This window comes from Stylophora pistillata, chromosome 1, assembly GCF_964205215.1.
Source record: "Stylophora pistillata chromosome 1, jaStyPist1.2, whole genome shotgun sequence".
Taxonomy (NCBI): domain Eukaryota; kingdom Metazoa; phylum Cnidaria; class Anthozoa; order Scleractinia; family Pocilloporidae; genus Stylophora; species Stylophora pistillata.
In genome coordinates this window covers 24,523,019-24,531,796 of record NC_142519.1, presented here as the reverse complement: position 1 = coordinate 24,531,796, position 8,778 = coordinate 24,523,019, and the positions used below count along the sequence as shown (strand labels likewise).

At 38.2% G+C, this 8,778-nt stretch overlaps 1 long non-coding RNA gene and 1 pseudogene across 2 annotated transcripts in view; both read left to right on the top strand.

The window, feature by feature from the left end:
• The window catches only part of LOC148741786 (uncharacterized), an 8,411-nt pseudogene extending 7,787 nt beyond the window's left edge, over nucleotides 1-624 (top strand). Inside the window, exon 2 of the transcript XR_015995884.1 lies at nucleotides 1-624. This exon is cut by the window's left edge and continues 1,611 nt beyond it. The product of XR_015995884.1 is annotated as an uncharacterized LOC148741786 (transcript).
• A 1,566-nt stretch (nucleotides 625-2,190) lies between these two features.
• Nucleotides 2,191-8,308, top strand: LOC111331207 (uncharacterized). The gene is made up of 3 exons (XR_002694896.2): nucleotides 2,191-4,744; nucleotides 6,509-6,611; nucleotides 7,961-8,308. It is a non-coding gene; the product is annotated as an uncharacterized LOC111331207 (long non-coding RNA).
• Nucleotides 8,309-8,778: the final 470 nt, after the last annotated feature.

Below are 8,778 nucleotides of genomic sequence, written 5' to 3'. Positions count from 1 at the left end.
TGAAAAGATGGCTTTAAGCTTACAAATATTACAAAGTTTGTGTGACAAATAACATGGCAATGCACATACTAAGGGCCACTTTGTATTTTTGAATTAATCTAGAAACAAGCACAAAGTCTAGCAGGATTCCAAGTCATTTGAATCTGAAGTTATGCGAGGTCTTTGTATTCTCCAGTGAATGTTAGTGGATTGAGAAATGTCAGTGGCTGCTGAGTGCTTTAATGTTTCTAACACAAAAAGGAAACTTGTAGTAGGAATTATTTAATTGATAGACTGCACTTTCTATCAGTTTGCTACTATTATAACTCACGAGGAATGTTGAGAAAACACAAGAAAAGTTTTTAAATCACAAGATTCCCTTGAGCAGTAAAATGTTATGTCAAGTTGACACTTGTGCTGAAAGACAGTTTTCATAACTGTTTAAACTACTTTTTAAACTGTTTAAATTATTTTTCCTTCTTTGTCTCTTCATATTTTGATCAGTGTTGAAACTTCATTCACAGTATTATTGCCAACTACCTATAAAAAGTCAGCATCCAGCATTTTTCATTACCATGATTTGTCAACCAAATTTAGTTTAATAACTTAAGTATTGGAGTGAGTTCAAATAAAAAACAAATAGAGTGGGCCATTTACAACATATGGTATCTACAACATATGTTTTTTGTTAACCAAAGGATTGCCACTTTGGGTATAGTATAACAAATAGTACAAATGAATTTTTTGTGCAAAATTAAAAAAAAATTAATGCAAAAGGCAAAGTTCATTTCACATCCAGTCACTTAAGGGGGACTAAAGACTAGCATCTAACACAAAGATATTCAGACTAGTTTTGGTAACTGATTAAGGTTATTAATGGATTATAGTTGTCTCTGGATAACAATCATAAATTATTGCTGTACTTAATTTTCATAATAGAGATTTATCAGTAACAGGCAGGAAAGAGAAATATTGTTGATGCTCAACAGTTATGATTTTTATACTTGCAAGATTTTGTATAATCGACTACCAATAAGGTAGATGTAACTGGAGGACATACCTGATCGCTTAAGGTTACTGTGCACCATCAGTGGTGTCTCGCATGCAAGCCATGTAGCGCATCTGGTTTAAACTGTAGATATCTAAACCCCTATATCAAATTAAAGCTTATAGGACTGGCTATCAGACTATACCAAAATTTAAAAAAAATGAATTGTCGAATTTTTCCCGACTTCTAAATGCGAGCACCTGAATCACCTTTTGAACATTATGTGTCAAAGCGAATTTTGTTTTTCGCTTATTTAATGTGTTCCTCCATTTCCGGGGCCAAAGCGCTAAAAAAAAACATGTCTGCAATTTGCCATATTCAATTTCAGTGAAAAGTTACAGAATATTTTTGAAATAGGATTAAAAAGATGTGGAGTGATCGTACAAAAATTGCTCTTGAAAAAAAAGGATTTAGAAATAAAAATTCGGAGGCATATTTTTGTTGTTTATAGGTAAAACTAGCCACTGTCAAAATTTGAGAGCAATCGAACAAATTGTCTCTGACTTGTAGCTCTTAAAAGGTGATTTGGGCGCTCGCATTTAGAAGTCACAAAAATTCGACAATTCATTTTTTTCAAAATTTTCTGTTTAGTCTGATAGCCAGTCCTATAAGCTTTAATTTGATATAGGGGCTTCTAAGATATCTACAGTTTAAACCGGACGTGCTACATTACTTGCACACTTGACACCCCTGAAGGTGCATGGTAACCTTAAAGGGAAGCAAATATAAAATAACACATTTAGGACCTTACTCACATTGAAAGGTTGATCCACCAACTTGAGCTATTTGTTACTTGCAGTGTACTACATTTCAAAAATTACCCTCAGCAAAATTCCATTTTCTCCCAACCTCTTCCCACAGTATGATTTAAAAGTTGATTGAGAGGTCTACAGAATTTTGGATTTGAATTTTGTAAATCTTACTCTCATTAGATGTTAACTATTATTCATTGTTAATAATTTTTTCAGGATGTTTATGTGTAGAGCTCAGAGCTTAACTTGGCTCTGTGGCTTACAACTACCTGGATAACAGTTTGTTGCTTGTTCCTAGACAGTCATAACTCCTCAAGGTTAAAGCAGAAATGTTGGTTGATCATGAATTATGGCTTTTGGTGTGCAAGGGCAACTACAAGCAAGTGAACTGAGTCAACCAATGAAGTAAGTGTCTTCTTTGAGCTCATCTAGGTTACATTGTATCTTTCTCCTGCACTACAACATGATGCGATGATTGACCTACTGACTGACCAACTGATCGATGAACAGTCGGAAAAGCTAACTAACAGATTGACTGATTAACAAAGATGGACTTACTGACTGGTGGACTAGTTGATTGATTGATTGATTGATTGATAGACTGACTAACTACCTGACTGACCAACAGATCCACTGATTTACTGACTGACTGACTGAGCAAATGAGTGGCTAACTGGTGGACTGGCTGACTAATTGACTGATTGACCAACTGCCTGAGGGGCTGACTGACTGATTCTCTGACTGACTGACTGACTGACTGACTGATTGATCAACAGATGCATTGACATACAGATGGGTAAACTGGCTGACTGATAGACTGACAAACTGATTGGCAAACAGATAGACTTACTGACTGACTGATTGACTGGCTGACTGGCTGACTGACTGACTGACTGAGAAACAGGTGGACTCATTGAATGTTGGACTGGCTGACTGATTGACTGACAAACTGATTGGCAAACAGATAGACTTACTAACTGACTGACTGATTGACTGACTGCCTGACTGACTGAGAAACAGGTGGACATTGAATGTTGGACTGGCTGACTGATTGACTGATCAATTGATTGACTGACTGACAAATTGACAAACAGGTGGACTTAATGTCCAATGGACTGGCTGACTGATTGATTGATTGATTGATTGCTTGACTGAGTGGCTGACTTACTGAGAAACAGATGGACTTACCAACCAATGGACTGGCTGACTGGTTCACTGGCTCAGTGACTGACTGACTGACTGACTGACTAACTGAGAAACAGATGGACTTGCTGAAAGTTTTGGACTCGCTGACTGATTAACTGAGTGATTGACCAACAGATGGACTGACTGTCTGTTTGAGCACTAGCCCTTTGTCAGAGTGAATAGAGGAATTGGGGGTTTTGTTTGTTTTTATATGCAGTAAATGGAGTTACACTATTGATGGGAATGTGGTAACGAGAAAAACAAGAATAAATCAGTTGAATGAGAAGCATTAGTGAAAGTGAGAATGCCTAAACAGAATGGTAGATTTTTACTAATAGAAGGAAAAAGATAACGTGCCATTTCCTGGCATAGCTCCTTTGTGAGTTTCTTCAAGCTTGGCATGGACTGCTGTTCTGTAAGCTGTGCATTGAAAAATACCAAGACAAACGGATAATGCTCAAAACATCAGCTTTGAAGCTCTTTACAGTGGCTAATTTACATTATCAACTCAGTTGATAAAGCCAAAATTACTTTGTTATCCTAGTGACACAGCACAACAGTTTCTTCAGAAACCTACCCCCTTTATTCCTTTGACTAACTGTTGTACTGGTGAACTGATTGGCAAACAGATACACCAACTTGCTTACTGGTGTACTGGCTGACTGATTGAATAACTGACTTTCTGACTGATGGACTGCGCAACAGGTGCACTGCCTTACTGACTGACCAAATGATTGGCTGGCTGGCTGACTAGCCAGCTGGTTGGTTGGCTGGCTGACTGACTGGTTAGGGTGTTGGCCGACTGATCAACTGAATAAACAATCTAGTGAATAGGCCATTTTACAGTTGTGTACTTAGTTGCCAAGCCTTTGATTTGGAGTGAGGCTGAAGGTGACCTTGTCATGATAGAGACCTGTATCTAGTTAGCATGACAACAAAGTGATTTACATTTGAAAGGCAGCAAGGTTTGTATCATAACTAGGTCACCCCTAGCCTCACTCCCATTCAAAGGCTTGGCAACCAAGCACACAACTGTAAAAAGGACTATTACTTAGAGACTGATAGAATTGGTAATTTATATAATTATGCTAAATGGTTACAAACTGAGCAAAGCTGGGTTTCCAGCTGAGTTATTGCCTTTTCATTTGAATATTTCTGTTTGATAGGTTCAACATCCTTTCCCACTGTAGGGGTGCTTTGAGAAACTGAAAAGGGCCACTGTAAACAGAAAAAATATCTGACCCTTAAATTAAAAAAAAAATGCGTAGGGCCATTTCATAGTATCACGGTAGCTCCTGACTCTGTTACACCTTGATGGACCTGAATATTGCCGCACTGTTGATGTTGAAAAGTTAATTGTCCAAACTTGGCATTTGTCTCTTTTTTTCTGTCTGCATGTGCCTTGTCACAGCGACTGACTACAGCAGCCTTTAAGCTTTCAAAAATTCATGATCTGGATGACTCAAACCTGTGTCGCTGCTAGTTTCGATTGATGATCATGTTCTTAGTGGTCAAGATGCAACTTTCTCTCACCTAGGACTAAACCTTGTGCAGATGTATGGAGTCGGAGCCTAATGAATGCACTAGTTACTTATGTTACTACATTTTTTCCTCTGTCATTTACTCAAACAAGGAGTCTACAATAACTCAAAGTGTGTTCAAACCACTTCTGTTTTAACTCCTTTTGAGACAAACAAAGCCACGCCTGAAGTCACATGAAGACTTTATCTTTAAGTATCAAGATCGTATATTTTTCCACTGAAGAGCAAGTCACAAACAGGTATTTGATTGTACTGTATTTTCTCACTTCAATATAAATGTCGCCTGTAATACGTCGATCAATTGAGCTTTAACATCTCCCCCACCTCCCTTGGCAACCCACGGACATTTGACCGTCGTCCGTCACGGGAGCCGGTGGGGAATTTGAACCCTTGCCTGGCTGGGATGGAGATTTTGAACCGGAAATGTCACGTCTTTTATGGAATACAAGTGTTATATCTATACATATGGAGATGAAAAGGTTTATCAGGTCTAGGTCTTAAAGTTTAGGGGCCGACCATTTAACTCTTGAGGGGTGGGTGGGTGATTTTGAAAAACATATCCTGCAAGCGCTTGCTGGAAGAAAAAAAATGCATGCAGCCCAAATGTAACAGAAAAAAAAAAGAGCATTTAGGACGGAAAAAAATATCCTGCACAGCAGATTGCTAGAAAAAAAATTTCTTAATGACCAGAAATCACCCACCCACCCCCCCCCCTCAAAGATTAATGGTCGGCCCCTTAGTCAATGTGGATAAAGTCACGGTCGCTGATTTGACATTTTATAGGGCATCGGAACACAATTTTGCTTCCAGAAGCGAGAATTTGAACAGACCAATCTTCAAAAGGTCGAATTCCCGGGGGATTACAGGTTGCACGTGAAGGGGGGGGGGGGGAAGAGAATGAGGTAACGGTTTACACGTCGTTATTTGTCTCCGCTCCTATGCTACGGTTAGATCTTATACGGAATGTTAGGGTTTCGCCCAGAGGTTTTGGAGGTTTTTTCGGGTGGGTTAGGGTTGGAGAGGGGGTTCTCAATAAAAGAGGGCGCGTTACAATATAGAATATACTTCGCCAAATGGTAGGTAGGTAGGTAGATAAGTTTATTTCTCACATTTTCACAGAAAATCTGAATTACAATGTGGTTACAATTATTTAACAAATATATAAAATTACATGCGTGGATAGGGACTGGGCTACAATGGGTTTAAAAATACAATATAATTTAGAAATACAAATAATTAAGAATTAACATTTAACTATGTGGGTATGCAAATATATATAAAAAGAAACTATTATTTGTTGAAGGCTAAAATAGTCCTTGGGAAAAAGCTGCGGCGCAGTCTTTCGGTCCTGCATTTAGTCACTGAAAAATTGCTAGCGTTCCTCAATTGATACTGATGCACTTGCTTTCTTTCTTTCGGGAGATGTTTAAAAAGTGGCCCTCCTCTTGAGTTATTTTCAAGAATTTTAACACAAAGTTCACTACGTCTTTCAACTAATGTTCTTAAATTAAGGAATTGCAGAGCTTCTGATTAAGATAAAGTAGGTACTATGATTTTAAGGACGCGTATGATTTTATGGACGCGTAGATTTTGTACACTTGAATTCTGGCCGCGCTTTCTAGAGCAGAACGTGTTGTAAAGGCCTCTGGCTGTGTGATGAAGAAGTGTTGTTGGCAACAAGATCTGAGGCTATCCATCACTTGCTTGGCTATCTGTAAATTTTATCCTGGTGACGCAGTGCCAAGATGACTGTGCAGTGTTCGTGATATATCATCACAATTTTTTGCGCCAAAGTAATCTGCTATCACAGGTGTAATCGATTTATTTCCTTGCGAGAAAGGGGGTGAAAAAATTGACTAGGGAAGTGACATGGAGTTTACTTTGGCTCTGCTTATTTTATTCTTGTTTAATGTTTTTCGGTATTGGTGTATAATACTAAACAAATTACTTACAATATCAGGCTTACACTTACAAATAAATTGTTACCAAACTATCTCTTCCAGGTAGACAATATTTTATTTGAAGATTACGGTTATGGTGGAATCTTATAATGATGTCTACCGGAATTGAAAGTTTCAAGCTTCTATGTCGATGTACTGATAACAGGTTAGAAAGCTCTACATCTTGTTTTATTTTACAAAAGCCAATTTAGACGTGGAGTTGACGGCAAGATGCTCTCAACTTGCGCTTGATCGTTTATCATTTTCACTTCTTGAAACTGCTTGGAGCAGCAGGTTTTTTTTGTTTTTGTTTTTAGCCAGATCTTCATAAAAGAAAAGCAAATCAGTGAAGGTTGGACTTAAAACTTGAGAAGAAGTTGATCCTATCGCTTAAGGAAAATGACAATTTAACTGCTTTAAGGTTCAAAGTTACTGCAAGGTTTGGATGTAACGAAATATGTTGGAACGTTAGCTTCCGCGGTTTTCGCTACTTTGTTCCTTCAAATTCAAGTTATAGGGCACCTATTTTTTAGTTTGTTGTTTGTCATTGCAATTCAAGCAATTAGCAAGTCGACATTGACTATTAAATTAGAAATGAACAAAATGAACGAGTCAATCAAATTCACGTCCTAGAACTCCCCAGGTGGTTCTCCAGGACTCTAAATTCACCGAAATTGTTGTTCATGTTTGTAAGCATTACGGAAAAAATTGCTTCACTTTTTTCAGAATTGCGAAGCCAGTTCAGAGAGCCACGTGCAAAACGCAGGTTGTAATATGCAAATTCCGTGGCGAAACAGACTTAAACACGAAGGCGCGCTATAAAAGGAGCCTTAGATCCCACTGAACCATTTGTCAATCAACCGTCGTGTGATGTAGAACTCTTTAAGAGTCGAGTCAGCTTGAGCTACAGCTACTCCAAAGCAGTGAACAGCGGGCGCATTCCTCAAAATTGTTTTCTGTCTTCATCACAATGCAAGAATTTTTGAGATTTGTATTTCCTTTCTCTAATGGAAACTGTCTTTATTTGTGGCGGTAAATTTGAGATTGAAGTAGGTGGTTCGCACGTTACCTCATGCCACCAGGCTGGTGGAAGTAAACAATAGACATCTCATTAGCTCCTTTTGTTCGTCTACCAGCATTTGAATTTGACCCGCACACGTCAACGGTGAGTAACTAATGAGCCAAGGTCTTCTCAGGGAAGACTTCCTTATATAGCGCGCCTTCGTGTTTAACGTTACCCGAGGGATTTGACAGCACTTCGCTTACGGTAATTTTGCTTTTTGTCGGATGAAGAAAAACTTATTTAGCGCAATTACACCGATGGAAAGCTTGATCTATACCGGGGCTGGAGAACGATTAGACGTGGAAAGGAAGGAGATTTAAGGGTATTTCACCCTCTCTTTCCATTGTAAACTTATTTCGTAGAAAATGATATTTTATATTTTTTATTGACGTCTGAACAAAACAGATTAAAAATTTTTATTAAAGGTATTATTTCATGTACTCATATTTCAGATTGACAAGAAGCAGAGACCAGAGACAAATTTGAACCTCGGAAAGAAAGCCAAAGTCAGGTGTGGATCCGCCAACGTCGCCGCCACACTCGCCTCTGAAAGGCAGATTTTTAAGTGTTTGCTTCAGATGGTTCGCTTGTTGTAACACATATGCGAATGTAGACAGACGTTTGGTTACACAACGCGCATGCGTTTGAAATAAATGCAACTACCACAAAGTGGACAACATTTTAATAGATTTATCAAAATTTTTTGTACGGTTGGTGGGTGGGGGAGGATGGTTGGAAATGGTAATAAATGACAATAAATATAATGTGTATGGAAGATAGTATTGTAATAGTAAAAAATGTTTGTACCAAAAGCCAGACGACTTTTATCAAGAATTAAAAAAAAAAAAAAACTGTCTTAAAGTGGTGGGGAATAATGGACGGGGATCCAGTGGTAAGGAACGTTTATTGCAGGTAGATAACTTTTATAAACTGCCTAATAATGCCAGGTGAAGTGGGGGATGGCGAACAGATCGAACCCCAATTTTTTTATTTATTCCCTGAATTGGGGATCGATCCAACATTTCTCCTTTTTTTTTTTTTTTTTTTTTCCCAAGATTGAAATATATCTCTGGGCTCATGCCTAAGGTGATCGTGTTCCTTAGTATCCGGCTTCGGGTGGTCGAAGGTTCATATTCGATCTTGGTTTCTTTAGCTGGTTATGCTTCAAGAAATCTGTGAAGAGATGACAGAAAACTTTGGACGAAAATTTTTATTTCTTCGTGGAAAAGAGTGTTGTTTCCACCCTCCTTTGCACACAGTAATATGTTTA